Below are 15356 nucleotides of genomic sequence, written 5' to 3' on the forward strand. Positions count from 1 at the left end.
TCTCAAGAAATTGCTACTTTTCATTAAATCCATCACTTGTGTTTTAGCAGCAATTTCAGCTGCCCCGGGAATGCGTAACCTATTCCTTCAGTCATATAAATAGGATAATGTCCTACATTTAACCCATTTTTAATGAAAACTATTCAATTAAGATAAAATAGAGACATACTTCAGGCCATAAAACCTGTAGTGGATATATTTACTAGGGCACATGCTCCTACATCAAAAATATGTAAATATATAGTTGAGATTTTCAAAGGAGTGGGGTTTTCATTTCAGGATGCTGCTTTGTTCAATTAAATTATCTGGATTCAAATTTAGGAGGTGTTTAATAAGAGGGTAATTTGACATTGTGGACCTCCCCCTTCTCCTGGAAACACTGTCTAACCTTGGTTTGACTGGCACAGCTCTCTCCCATATCTTCTCTTACCTCTGACTAATGCTTCTCAATCTTTTTTTGTTTCACTTTGTCTCCCATACTTAACTGTGGATTTCCTTCAAGGCTCTGTTCTAGGTCCCCTTCTCCTCTCCATTTATACTCACTCCTTTGAGGAGCTCATCCACTCCTGGTTGAGGTGTACATCCCCTTGATTCTATTTATCGTGATAATGTTGTCTTGTTTTTATTTTATTCTGTTTTGTTCTGCTGTCTCCCCCGATTAGACTGTGAGCCTGTCATTGGGCAGGAATTGTCTCTATCTGTTGCCAAATTGTACATTCCAAGCGCTTAGTACAGTGCTCTGCATATAATAAGCACTCAATAAATACTATTGAATGAATGAATCCACTCCCACAACATATAGTCTGTGTAACCAACTCCCACATTTATCTCACTGGCCCAGACCTCGCTCCTCAGTTAATCAAAAGTATTCACTGAGTACCTACTACTACTAATGATAATTATAGTATTTGTTAAGAACTTTACTATGTGCCAAGCACTGTAGTAAGTGCTGGGGTGGATATAAGCAAATTGGGTTGGACACGGTCCCTGTCCCACATTGGGCTCACAGTCTTGATCCCCATTTTACAGAAGAGGTAACTGAGGCACAGAGAAGTGAAGTGACTTGCCCAAGGTCACACAACAAACAAGTGGCCGGGATTAGAATCCTTGACCTTCTGACTCCCAGGCCTGTGCTCTATACACTACACCATGCCGCTTCTCTGCACACGTACTGTGTGTAGAGCATGGAACTTAGTGATTGGGAAATTACAATATAAAAGAGTTGGTAGACATGTTCCCTGCCCACAAAGAGCTTACAGCCTAAAGGGGGAGACAGACATTAAAATAATGAATTATGGATATGAACATAAGAGAAATAACGTGCCCTAGAGAGGCGAGCCCAGGCCTGGGAGTCAGAAGAACCTGGTTTCAATCCTGGCTCAGCCACTTGTCTGCTGTGTTAACTTGGGCAAGGCACTTTACTTCTCTATGCCTCAGTTACCTCATCTGTAAAATGTAGATTAAGAATGTAATCCCTTTGTGGTACGTGAACTCTGTCCAACCTGATTACCTTGATTGTAACCCAGTGCTTAGAACACTGCCTGGCACATAGTAAAAACTTAACAAATACCATTTTTTTTAAAAGTGCAGTGGGATTTAGCGTGGATTGAATAAAGGGTACAGATCCAGAATCAATTGCATAGGTGACATAGAATGGAAAGGGAGTTGGGGACATGAGGGCTCTGTTGGGGAAGGCCTCTTGAAGGAGATGTCATTTTAGTAGGGCTTTGAAGGTAGGGAGAGGCAGGATATGGGTAGGAAGATGAGTTCTGTTTTGGACATGTAAAGTTTGAGGAGTCAGAGGATCATCTAAATAGAGATGTCTGAAGGCAGGAGGAAATGTGAGACAGCAGAAAAGGAGAGAGGTCAAGGCTGGAGATGTAGATTTGGGAATTATCTGCATAGAGATGGTAGTTGAAGCTATGGGAGCAAATGAGTTCTCCAAGAGAGTGGGTGTAGATGCAGAATAGAAGGGGATCCAGAACTGGTAGAGGGTGGGAGGCAGAGGAGGAGCCTACGAAACAGACTGAGAAGGAAGAGCTAGAGAGATAATAGGAGAACCAGGGGAGGACAGTGACAGCAAAGCCATGTTTAGATAAAGTTTCCAAAAGAAGGGGATTGTCCATAGTGTTGATGGCAGCTGACTGGTCTGGGTGATTAGTATGGAGTAGGGGTAGTTGGATTTGGCAAGGTCAGTGTGACCTTAGGGCAGTTTCCATGGAGTGAAATGAGCAAAATCCAGTTTGAAGAGGTTCAAGGAGAGGAAGTGGAAGTGGTGAGGGTAGACTCCTTGCTCAAATTATTTTGAGAGGAATGGTAGGGAAGGAGATGTAGTGCTAATTTTAGCAATCTTGCGTTTCTTTATATCTCTGCATGGATGTATCACTGATTCTTCAAGCTCTCTCAGTATGTACAAAGCTGAACTCCTCATCTCCCCTCCCAAATACTCTCTGCCTCCTAACTTTCCCATCTCCATTGACCACTCATCATCCTGATTATCTGGTATCTACCCTAGCACTTAGTACAGTGCCTGGCACATACTAAGTACTTAACAAATACCATTAAAGCCAAACAAAACAAAATCTACTCCATTTCTCAAGCGAAGAACCTTGGCATATCGTGACTCATCTTTCTCTTTCAACTCTCAAACTCTGTCACCAAATCCCGTGCACTACTCCTGTGCACTATTTCCAGGATCTGCTCCTCTCTATCTAAGCAGCCACCTCGGTGGTCCAGGCATTTGTCGTCTGCTGGCTTTACTTTATTCTCCAGTCCATACTTTATTCTGTTACCCAGATCACTTTTCTGAAATATCCTTCAGCACATCCTCAATAACCTTAAATGTCTTCCCATTCCTTGTCACTGTAGTTTAGACTATAAGCTCCTTGTGGGCAGGGAACGTGTCTACCAACTCTCTTATATTGTACACTCCCAAACAGTTAGTACATTGCTTGCTCTGCCCACAGCTAGGGCTCAATAAACATGATTTATTCGAGTCAAGCTGAAACTCCTGACCATTGGTCAATCAATTATCTTCCCTCTACTTATCTATTATCCCTTTGCACTGTTGATTTAGCTTTCATTATGTTATCTTTCTACTGAAGTGCTAACTCATGTAAATATCCCATGCTCTTCTTCTTATCAGTAATTTATTTTAGTGTCCTGGGCATTTTCCCAGTGTCCTATAGGTTAAGAGGATGTAAAAGTAATAATAACAATAATTATGGTATTTGTTAAGCACTTACTGTGTGCCAGAAACTGTACTAAACACTAGGGTAGATACAAGCAAAACAGGTTGGACACAGTCCCTGTCCTACATAGGGTTCACAGTCTCAATCCCATTTGACAGATGAGACAGCTGAGGCACAGAGAAGTGAAGTGACTTGCCCGTTAAGAGTAGGAGCAAAACCCATGCCTCAGTCTGTTGTTAAGCAAAATGTTCTTCATAGAGTGTCATCCTCAATGCCCGAAGGTGTATTAAGGAGAATATTGAAGTGTTGTTGCCATCTCTTTAGAAGTCCATCTTTGTGTTGAGTTTGGAGATGTATCGACTCTTGAGTGGTGCTGTGTTGCTTTGTGAAATCACATATATGTTCTTTGAGTATGATTAGAAATTCTTGGAATTTAACATGGCATCAAAATTCAGATCAAACTGAGTAGGTATAAAGAGGGCAATTATGGTAGCAAAAAATTACAAGCAAGAAAGGAATCCGGAAGAGACGGTAACAACTTTCAACATTCTCTTTGACACACCTTCTACTATTAAAGATGAGATCCTTTAAAACAATGTAAATCTTCTAACATGCAAGGACATGGCACTTTATAATAATAATAAGAAGAATATTAATAATTGTGCTAAGTGTCAAGTACTGTTCTAAGCGCTGATCAACACAATCAGGTCTGAGCTCCCCAAAGTCACCGCTCCCCCTCTCCCCTCCCCCCCACCAACCCTCTCCCCTACTTTCCCATCCTTCCCTGCAGTATCCTCAGAGGAGATCTCCTCCCTCCTCGCAAGTGCCACCTCCTCCACCTGTGCCTCGGACCCCATTCCCGCTCACCTTATAAAAAACATCACCCCTGCCCTCCTCCCTTCCTTAACTTCTATTTTTAACCACTCAATCTCCAATGGCTCCTTCCCCTCTGCGTTCAAACATGCCCACGTCTCCCCCATCCTAAAAAAACCCGCTCTTGACCCCACCTCCGCTTCCAGTTATCGCCCTATCTCCCTGCTGCCCTTCCTTTCCAAAATCCTAGAACGAGTCGTCTACAATCGCTGCTTAGAATTCCTTAACTCCCATTCTCTCCTGGACCCCCTCTAATCTGGCTTCCGTCCCCTCCACTCTACCAAGACTGCTCTCTCTAAGGTCACCCATGACCTCCTTCTTGCCAAATCCAATGGCTCCTACTCCATTCTAATCCTCCTTGACCTCTCAGCTGCCATTGACACGGTCGACCATCCCCTCCTCCTCCACACCTTATCTCACCTTGGCTTCACGGACTCCGTCCTCTCCTGGTTCTCCTCTTATCTCTCTGGCCGGTCATTCTCGGTCTCCTTCGCAGGTGCCTCCTCCCCGTCCCATCCTTTAACTGTGGAAGTTCCTCAAGGGTCAGTTCTTGGCCCTCTTCTGTTCTCCATTTACACTCACTCCCTTGGTGAACTCATTCGCTCTCACGGCTTTGACTACCATCTCTACGCAGATGACACACAGATCTACATCTCTGCCCCGTCCTCTCCCCGTCCCTTCAGGCTCGCATCTCCTCCTGCCTCCAGGATGTCTCCACCTGGATGTCGGCCCACCACCTAAAACTCAACATGAGCAAGACTTAGCTCCTCATCTTCCCTCCCAAGCCCGGACCTCTCCCAGACTTCCCTATCACTGTGGATGGCACGACCATCCTTCCCGTCTCTCAGGCCCGCAATCTCGGTGTCATCTTTGACTCGTCTCTCTCGTTCACCCCACACATCCTATCCATTACCAAGACCTGCCGGTTTCACCTTTATAATATCGCCAAGATCCGCCCTTTCCTCTCCACCCAAACGGCTACCTTACTGCTACAGGCTCTTGTTATATCCCGGCTAGACTACTGTGTCAGCCTTCTCTCTGATCTCCCTTCCTCCTCTCTGGCCCCGCTCCAGTCTATTCTTCACTCTGCTGCCCGGCTCCTCTTCCTGCAGAAACGCTCTGGGCATGTCACTCCCCTTCTTAAACACCTCCAGTGGTTGCCTATCAACCTCCGCTCCAAACAAAAACTCCTCACTCTTGGCTTCAAGGCTCTCCATCACCTTGCCCCTTCCTACCTCTCCTCCCTTCTCTCTTTCTGCTGCCCACCCCGCACGCTCCACTCCTCTGCTGCCCACCTCCTCACCGTCCCTCGGTCTCGCCTATCCCACCGTCGACCCCTGGGCCACGTCCTCCTGTGGTCCTGGAATGCCCTCCCTTCTCACCTCAGACAATCTAATTTTCTTCCCCTCTTCAAATCCCTACTTCATTGAATAGTATTTATTGAGCGCTTACTATGTGCAGAGCACTGTACTAAGCGCTTGGAATGAACAAGTCGGCAACAGATAGAGACAGTCCCTGCCATTTGACGGGCTTACAGTCTAATCGGGGGAGACGGACAGACAAGAACGATGGCGATAAATAGAGTCAAGGGGAAGAACATCTCGTAAAAACAATGGCAACTAAATAGAATCAAGGCAATGTACAATTCATTAACAAAATAAATAGGGTAATGGAAATATATACAGTTGAGCGGACAAGTACAGTGCTGTGGGGATGGGAAGGGAGAGGTGGAGGAGCAGAGGGAAAGGGGGAAAAGAGGGTTTAGCTACAGAGAGGTAAAGGGGGGGTGACAGAGGGAGTAGAGGGAGAAGAGGAGCTCAGTCTGGGAAGGCCTCTTGGAGGAGGTGAGTTTTAAGTAGGGTTTTGAAGAGGGGAAGAGAATCAGTTTGGCGGAGGTGAGGAGGGAGGGCGTTCCAGGACCGCGGGAGGACGTGGCCCAGGGGTCGACGGCGGGATGGGCAAGACCGAGGGATGGTGAGGAGGTGGGCAGTAGAGGAGCGGAGCATGCGGGGTGGGTGGTAGAAAGAGAGAAGGGAGGAGAGGTAGGAAGGGGCAAGGTGATGGAGAGCCTTGAAGCCTAGAGTGAGGAGTTTTTGTTTGGAGCGGAGGTTGATAAGCAACCACTGGAGTTGTTTAAGAAGGGGAGTGACATGCCCAGATCGTTTCTGCAGGAAGATGAGCTGGGCAGCCGAGTGAAGAATAGACTGGAGCGGGGCGAGAGAGGAGGAAGGGAGGTCAGAGAAAAGGCTGACACAGTAGTCTAGCCGGGATAGAACGAGAGCCTGTAGCAGTAAGGTAGCCGTTTGGGTGGAGAGGAAAGGGCGGATCTTGGCGATATTGTAAAGGTGAAACCGGCAGGTCTTGGTAACGGATAGGATGTGTGGGGTGAACGAGAGAGACAAGTCAAGGATGACACCGAGATTGCGGTCCTGAGAGACGGGAAGGATGGTCGTGCCATCCACGGTGATAGAGAAGTCTGGGAGAGGACCGTGTTTGGGAGGGAAGATGAGGAGCTCAGTCTTGCTCATGTTGAGTTTTAGGTGGCGGGCCGACATCCAAGTGGAGACGTCCTGGAGGCAGGAGGAGATGCGAGCCTGAAGGGAGGGGGAGAGGACAGGGGCGGAGATGTAGATCTGCGTGTCATCTGCGTAGAGATGGTAGTCAAAGCCGTGAGAGCGAATGAGTTCACCAAGGGAGTGAGTGTAAATGGAGAACAGAAGAGGGCCAAGAACTGACCCTTGAGGAACTCCAACAGTTAAAGGATGGGAGGGGGAGGAGGCGCCAGTGAAGGAGACCGAGAATGACCGGCCAGAGAGGTAAGAGGAGAACCAGGAGAGGACAGAGTCCGTGAAGCCAAGGTGAGATAAGGTATGAAGGAGGAGGGGATAGTCGACAGTGTCAAAGGCAGCAGAGAGGTCAAGGAGGATTAGAATGGAGTAGGAGCCATTGGATTTGGCAAGAAGGAGGTCATGGGTGACCTTAGAGAGAGCAGTCTCGGTAGAGTGGAGGGGACGGAAGCCAGATTGGAGGGGGTCTAGGAGAGAATGGGAGTTAAGGAATTCTAAGCATCGATTGTAGACGACTCGTTCTAGGATTTTGGAAAGGAAGGGTAGCAGGAAGATAGAGCGATAACTGGAGGGGGAAGTGGGGTCAAGAGCGGGTTTTTTCAGGATGGGGGAGACGTGGGCATGTTTGAAGGCAGCGGGGAAGGAGCCATTGGAGATTGAGTGGTTAAAAATAGAAGTTAAGGAAGGGAGGAGGGCAGGGGCGATGGTTTTAAGAAGGTGAGAGGGAATGGGGTCCAACGCGCAGGTGGAGGGGGTGGCACTTGCGAGGAGGGAGGAAATCTCCTCTGAGGATACTGCAGGGAAGGATGGGAAAGTAGGGGAGAGGGTTGGTGGGGGGGAGGGGAGAGGTGGAGGGGTGACTTTGGGGAGCTCAGACCTGATTGTGTTGATTTTCGTGAGGAAATAGGTGGCCAGATCATTGGGGGTGAGAGATGTGGGAGGGGGAGGAACAGGGGGCCTAAGGAGAGAGTTAAAGGTCCGGAACAATCGGCGGGGGTGATGGGCATGGGTGTCGATGAGGGAGGAGAAGAAGTTTTGCCTGGCGGAGGAGAGAGCAGAGTTAAGGCAGGAAAGGATAAATTTGAAGTGTGTGAGGTCGGCTTGGTGCTTGGACTTTCGCCAGCAGCGCTCAGCAGCTCGAGCATAGGAGCGTAGGAGGCGGACAGAGGAGGTGATCCAGGGCTGTGGGTTAGTGGAGCGAGAGCGGCGGAAGGAAAGGGGGGCGAGAGAGTCGAGATGAGTAGAGAGGGTGGAGTTGAGAGCGGAGACCTGATCATCGAGAGTGGGAAGTGAGGACAGGGCGGCAAGGTGAGGAGAGATGCTTTTGGAAAGACAGATGGGATCGAGAGAGCAGAGGTCTCTGTGGGGCAGTAGCGAAGATTTGCAGGGGGAGGGAGTGTGAGAGATGAGGCAGGTGAGAAGGTTATGGTCAGAGAGAGGGATTTCAGAGTTGGTGAGGGAGGAGATAGTGCAGCGGTAGGAGATGACGAGATCGAGGGTGTGACCGAGTCGGTGAGTGGGCGCGGTATGGTGGAGGAGGAGGTCGGCAGAGTCGAGGAGGGATAGCAGGCGGGCGGCAGAGGAGTTGTTGGGTACATCCATATGGATGTTGAAGTCTCCAAGGATCAGAGTGGGCAGAGAGAAGGAGAGAAGGAAGGTGAGAAAGGGGTCAAGGTGGTTGAAGAAGTCGCAGGTGGGACCGGGAGGGCGGTAGATGACAGCGACAAGTATCTGAAGGGGATGGTAGAGATGAATGATATGGGCTTCGAAGGAGGGGAAGGAGAGGGAGGGGGGAGGAGGGATAGTGCGGAAGCGGCAACGGGGCGAGAGGAGGAAGCCGACGCCTCCTCCCTTACCGGTGAGTCTGGGGGAGTGGGAGAAGGAGAGGCCTCCGCTGGAGAGGGCGGCGGCGGAGACCGTGTCTTCGGGAGAGAGCCACATTTCTGAAAGGGCGAGGAGGAGGAGAGAGCGGGAGAGGAAAAGGTCATGGACGAAAGGTAGCTTACTTGTAATAGAGTGGGGGTTCCAGAGGCCACACTTGAAAGTAGCTGTGGGTGCAAGGGGGGGTGGGGGGGAAGGGCGGGGGGAGGGGAGGGTTTGGATGGGAAGGAGGTGGCGGGGCCCTGGACGGGGAGAGGGGGATGAGGGGTAGCGGTGGGACAAGAGGACTGGGATGGGGCGTGGGTGGGGAAGAGAGAAGGGGGGAGGGGGTGAGGAGGGGGTTTGGTGGGGGGAAGAGTAGGGGGAGGGGGAAGAGGGGTAGCGCTGGTAAAGTGGGTTTCTAGGGCGGGGGAGGGGAGGGGGGAGGAGACAGAGGAGAGAGCGGGAAAGAGCTGAGTGAGAGAGGGGAAGGGGAAGGGGAGGATAGGAAGGGGCGGGAGGGGGGAGGGGGGAAGGAGGGAAATGGCGGGGTCAGAGAGGTGGATGGCAGCACTGACAACAATAAACAGTAACAAACGAAATCGGTAATATAGCAACATGATACAGTATGATACAATACAGTAGTGCTAATATAGCAACATGATACAGTATGATACAATATAGTAGTGTTAATAAGTGGGCGATGACCAGGGTCGGGGGGGGGGGGGCGGTAGGCTCCATTAAGGGGCGACCTGATCAAACTCAAAGTCAGGCGGCTGGTGAGGCCAGAGAGGTGGGTGGCAGCACTGACGACAATAAACAATAACAAGCGAAATCGCTAATATAGCAACATGGTACAGTAAGACACAATACAATAGTGTTAATAAGCAGGCGATGACCAGGGTCGGGGGACAAGCTGACCCTACCCGATCAGACTCAAAGTCAAGCGGCCAGAGGCCGAGAGAGTCCGAAAACTCACCTCCTCCAAGAGGCCTTCCCAGACTGAGCTCCCCCCTTTTTCCCTCTGCTCCCTCTACCCCCCCTTCACCTCTCCACAGCTAAACCCTCTTCTCCCCCCTTCCCTCTCCTCCTCCCCCTCTCCCATCCCACTCCCTCAGCACTGTACTCATTCGCTCCACTGTATATATCTTTACCACCCTATTTATTTTGTTTATTTTGTTTAATGAGATGTACATCACCCTGATTCTATTTAGTTGCCATTGTTTTTATGAGATGTTCTTCCCCTTGACTCTATTTATTGCCACTGTTCTTGTCTGCCTGTCTTCCCCAATTAGACTGTAAGCCAGTCAAAGGGCAGGGACTGTCTCTATCTGTTGCCAACTTGTTCATTCCAAGCGCTTAGTACAGTGCTGTGCACATAGTAAGCACTCAAATAAATACTATTGAATGAATGAATGAATAAAAAGCGCTGGGGTAGATTGAAAGTAATCAAAATGGACAGAGTCCCTGCCCTACCTGGGTCCCCCAGTCTAAATAGGAGAGAAAACAGGTACTGAGTGCCCATTTTCTTGTCAAATGATGTCGAGTCATCACCGACCCATAGCGACGCCATGGACACATCTCTCCCAGAATGCCTCACCTCCATCTGCAAGCATTCTGGCAGTGTATCCATAGAGTTTTCTTGGTAAAAATATGGAAGTGATTTACCATTGCCTCATCCTGCTCAGTAAACTTGAGTCTTCACCCTCAACTTTCTCCCATGCCACTGCTGCTCAGCACAGGTGAGTTTTGACTTGTAGCAGATTATCTTCCACTTGCTAGCCACTGCCCAAGCTAGGAATGAATTGGATATGCCTCTGCTTGACTCTTCCTCCGTAGTCGAGACTGGTAGAGTACTAGAAACTCTCCAGGTGCAACCCTGAGAGTGGAATGCCCATTTAACGACAGAGGACACTGAGGCACAGAGACGTTAAGTGACTTCGCCAAGGTCACACAACTGGCAAGTGGTGGAGGACGGATTAGAATCCAGGTCCTCTGACTCCAAGGCCTGTGCCCTTTCCACTAGCACATGCAGCTCCTCTGTCTCAACTTGTGCAAACTGCAGAAGAAACTGCTGCAGCAGCGCCAGAAAAAATAGTAAAACACCTGGATTTGATGGCATAACCACTGAGCTGTACAGGCATGGGGAGACCCAAAGCAAGGAGGGTAGAGAAATGTTTTGAGGTATGACAAAATGAAGCCACATCTCAGCTGAAAACTTGGAAAAAACTTTGTCACATCCCAGTCAAGAAAGGTGCATATCTTCTCAAGTAAATGCTTTTTAAGGATGATGACACTTGAAGGCAAAAGAAGAACAGCACTCAGTGCTACAGACAAGATACGTGGTAGCACAGCACTCAGTCAATTGTATTCACTGAGTGCTTATTATGTGCCGAGCACTGTCCTAAGTGCTTGGGAGAGTGCAATATAACAATAAATAGACACATTCCCTGTTCACAACTAGCAGAGGATGGTCTTTGTGTAAGGTGTGGTCTGAACCCTGCCCCAGACCACATGTAAACTCCTCATGGGCAGCAAATATGTCCACCAAATCTGTATCATACTATCCCACGTGCCTTGTTCTGTGCTCTGCACTCAGAAAACGTTTTATAAATTCTGTTCGTTAATTGATTGATTGACCATAGGCCTTTTCTGCCACACAGTCAAAAGGTCATAGGTTCTAATCCCGGCTCTGCTGCGTTCTCTTGTGTGACTTTGGGCAAGTCACTTCATTTCACTGGGCTTCAGTTACCCCATCTGTAAAATGGACATTGAGACTGTGAGCCCAACGTGGAACATGGACTGTGTCCATCCTGATTTGCTTGTGTCCACCCCAGCAGTTGGAACAGTGGCCAGAACAGAAGCAGCATGGCTTAATGGATAGAGCACGGGCTTGAGAGTCAGAGGACATGGGTTCTAATCCCTGCTCCACCACTTGTCTGCTATTCACTCATTCATTCAGTAGTATTCATTGAGTGCTTACTATGTGCAGATTACTGTACTAAGTGCTTGGAATGTACAATTTGGCAACAGAGGCAATCCCTGCCCAGTGACAGGCTCACAGTCTAAATGGGAGAGACAAACAGCAAAGCAAAGCAAAACAGAACAAATCAAAAACAAGAAAACATCATCAAGTTAAATAGAATCAAGGAGATATACACCTTATTAACAAAATAAATAGGGTAATAAATAATATATGCAAATGAGAACAGTGCTGAGGGGAGAGAAAGGGGAAGAGCAGAGGGTGGGGGGGGAGGGGAAAGAGAGCAGAGGAAAAAGGGGGGCTCAATCTGGGAAGGCCTCCTAGAGGAGGTGAGCTCTTAGTAGAGCTTTGAAGAGGGGAAGAGAGTTAGTTTGGCAGACGTGAGGAGGGAGGGCATTCCAGGACAGTGGTAGGACGTGGGCCAGGGGTCGACAGCAGGATAGGCGTGAACAGGGGACAGTGAGGAGGTGAGCGGCAGAGGAGCGGAGTGTATGAGGTGGGCAGTAGAAAGAGAGAAAGGAGGTGAGGTAGGAGGGGGCAAGGTGATAGATAGCTTTGAAGCCAAGAGTGAGGAGTTTTTGTTTCGTGCGAAGGTTGATAGGCAACCACTGGAGGTTTTTGAGGAAGGGAGTGACATGCCCAGAGCATTTCTGCAGGAAGATGATCTGGGCAGCAGAATGAAGAATAGAGTGGAGTGGGGAGAGACAGGAGGAAGGGAGATCAGAGAGGAGGCTGGCACAATAATCCAGTTGGGTTATTATGAGATCTTGTATCAGCACGTTAGCAGTTTGGATGGAGAAGAAAGGGCGGATCTTGGCGATATTGTGAAAGTGAGACCAGCAGGTGTTAATGATGGATTGGCTGTGTGGGGTGAATGAGAGAGCTGAGTCAAGGACAACACCAAGGTTGCAGGCCTGTGAGATGGGAAGGATGGTAGTGCTGTCCACAGTGATGGGGAAGTCAGGGAGAGGACAGGGTTTGGAAGGGAAGATAAGGAGCTCAGTTTGAGATATTCTGAGTTTTAGGTGGTGAGTAGACATCACATCCAGGTGGAGATGTCCTGGAGGCAGTTGGAGATACGAGCCTGGAGGGTACACCATGTGGATGTTGAAGTCTCCGAGGATCAGAGTGGTCAGGGAGAAGGAGAGAAGGAAGATGAGAAAGGGGTCAAGGTGGTTAAAGAAGTTGGAGGTGAGACCGGAGAGTGGTAGATGACAGCTATAAGAATCTGGAGGGGGTGGTAGAGGTGAATGATATGGGCTTCAAAGGACGGGAAGGGAGGGAAGGGGGAGGAGGGATAGTGCAGAAGCGGCACTGGGGTGCAAGAAGGAAGCTGACGCCTCCTTCTTTCCCGGTGATTCTGGGGGAGTGGGAGAAGGAGAGGCCTCCACTGGAGAGAGCAGCAGAAGAGACCATGTTCTCAGGGGTGAGCCAGGTCTCCATAAGGGCGAGGCGGAGGAGAGAGCAGGAAAGGAAAAGGTCAAGGATGAAAGGGATCTTACCTATAATGGAGTGGGGATTCCATAGGCCACACTTGGCAGCAGCTGTGGGGGGGGAGGAGGAGGGAGGGGGAAGGGAGCAGGGGTGAGGAGGGTTTGTATGGCAATGAGATGGCGGGGAGAGGGGGATGAGGGGTGGAGATGGGACAGGAGAACTGGGATGGGACGTGGGCAGGGAAGGGGGAATGGAAGGGGGTGGGGGGAGGGGGTTTGGTGGGGAAGAGCGCAAGTGGAGGGGGATGGGGGTGGCGCTGGTAAAGTGGGAATCTAGGGAGGGGGTGGGGAGGAGAGGAAGAGGCAGAGGAAAGTGCGGGAAAGAGCTGGGCGGGAGAGGGGATGGGGAAGGTGATGATTGGGTGTGGCAGTTGGTGGGGGTGGAAGGTAATGGTGAAGTCAGTGAGGTACGTGGCAGCACTGAGAACAATTAACAACATGCGTTAGTAATATAGTAATATGATACAATAAAATGTTATTAATGATGACCATGTGATGACCAGGAACGAATGTTAACTTGTCTATGGGAAGCAGCGTGGCTCAGTGGAAAGAGCACGGGCTTTGGAGTCAGGGCTCATGAGTTCGAATCCCAGCTCTGCCACTTGTCGGCTGTGTGACTGTGGGCAAGTCACTTAACTTCTCTGTGCCTCAGTTCCCTCATCTGTAAAATGGGGATGAAGACTGTGAGCCCCACGTGGGACAACCTGATTCTTCTATGTCTATCCCAGCGCTTAGAACAGTGCTCGGCACATAGTAAGCGCTTAACAAATACCAACATTATTATTATGGGTCTATCAGGTTAAAATCAAAAGGCTAGCGGCAAGGACAGTCCTGGGGCTCGTGGTCCAAATGTCTCTGAGGTGGCGGAGGGAGCCCTATGGATGTCTTATTTGGAGAAGGGTGGAGCTGTTGTTGGGGATAGAGGAGGGGAAACTCATGGGGAGAGTAGATAACCAAGCAACATGGGCGGGGGAGTAGGTATGGGCACAGGTAGCAGCTAGAAGTAACACAGTGAGAACAAGGGCAATGTTGTCCGGGGTGGTGCAGGGGGAGAGAATCAATCAGAGCACAGGGGAGGAGGGAGTGAGGGCTCCCCAAAGGATGGCTGTGTCGGGGGAGGGGGCAGTTGGAGATGTAATGTCCCACGGCCAGCGGGGGGAGGTGGGGGCAGGAGAGCACAGTGTCCCACTACTCTCGGTCGGGGGGGTGGTGGTACTGGGAAGTACACTGGCTCATGGTCTGGATTTGCTACTTGGACGGGCTTCGAGGGGGTGCTGGACCAGGGTGGTTGGAAGTAGGAAGGTCAGGGAGAGATGGGGGAAGGTCTGGGAGCTATGTGACCTTGGGCAAGCCACTTAGCTTCTCTGTGCCTTTACCGAAAATGGCATGAGAAACAATGAATGGCAAAGAGAAATGATGATAAATGGTAGTTATATCAGGTTACCCCCATTATGACAGCCAGCAACTTAAAAATCTGGCCTGGATGGCACTATTTGTGTTATTTGTTAAATTTACTATGTGCCAAAGCACTCTACAAAGCACTGGGATAGATACAAAATCATTAGATTAGGCACAGCCTCTGTACCCCATTAGTCTCATAGTCTTGGGGGGAGGGAGGACCTGTAAAGAACCCCCAGTTTAGAAATGAAGAAACTGGGGCATAGGGCAATTGAAAGACAGCAGGCAAATGGTAGAGTCTGGAATAGAACCCAGTTCCCCTGATTCCCAAGTCCTTGTTCTTTCCACTAGGCAGGTTGCATTTGTTCACATTTGCCCTTATTATCTTTTTTAAAACAGAAAGGCATATACACATAATGAAAATTCAATTTATGGTGTCACAAAGAAATTGAGGCTTGATCTTTCATTTCCTAAATGGTCCAACCTTTCTATTAGGAAACCTTTCTTCAGAGCCGAAGCAGGACTGGGATGAAGCTGCTGGACTTCCCCCTGTAGACTGTAAGCTCTTGTGGGCAGGGAACGTCTACTGTTACATTGTACTCTCTCAACCACTCAGTACAGGGCTCTGCCCCCAGCAAGCACTCAATAAATACAATTGATTGATTCATTGGACAAGGAGGGAAACAGCAAGGTGGGAGGGATGATTTCTCACCCTCTCTCCTTGCCACCCATTGTTTCTACCACTGCTTGGAGGCAACCACAAAAGCATTAGAGGAAATGAGGCCAAAGGAAGTCCAGATTTCCCTTTTGCACCATTCCATTGCCATGATTCCTTTAGCTGACTTTGACTTCTGAGTTCATGTATACTTTAATCATGGGCTGCGGCATGAAAGTCATGAGAACCAGCGTGGTTTAGTGGAAAGAGCATGGGCTTGGGAGTCAGAGGTTTTGGTTTCTAATCCCAACTCCACCATTGGGGCAAGTCACTTAA

General features: G+C 49.3%; 1 protein-coding gene and 1 non-coding gene across 29 annotated transcripts in view; one reads left to right on the forward strand and one right to left on the reverse strand.

Moving 5' to 3' along the window:
• Window positions 1–15356, forward strand: part of MAGI1 (membrane associated guanylate kinase, WW and PDZ domain containing 1) — a 613606-nt gene that overhangs the window by 461750 nt on the left and 136500 nt on the right. The gene's annotated exons all lie outside the window — the stretch shown is intronic.
• Window positions 10244–10380, reverse strand: LOC114806779. The gene has a single exon (XR_003754841.1). It is a non-coding gene; the product is annotated as a small nucleolar RNA SNORA7 (small nucleolar RNA).

This window comes from Ornithorhynchus anatinus, chromosome X1 (assembly GCF_004115215.2).
Source record: "Ornithorhynchus anatinus isolate Pmale09 chromosome X1, mOrnAna1.pri.v4, whole genome shotgun sequence".
Taxonomy (NCBI): domain Eukaryota; kingdom Metazoa; phylum Chordata; class Mammalia; order Monotremata; family Ornithorhynchidae; genus Ornithorhynchus; species Ornithorhynchus anatinus.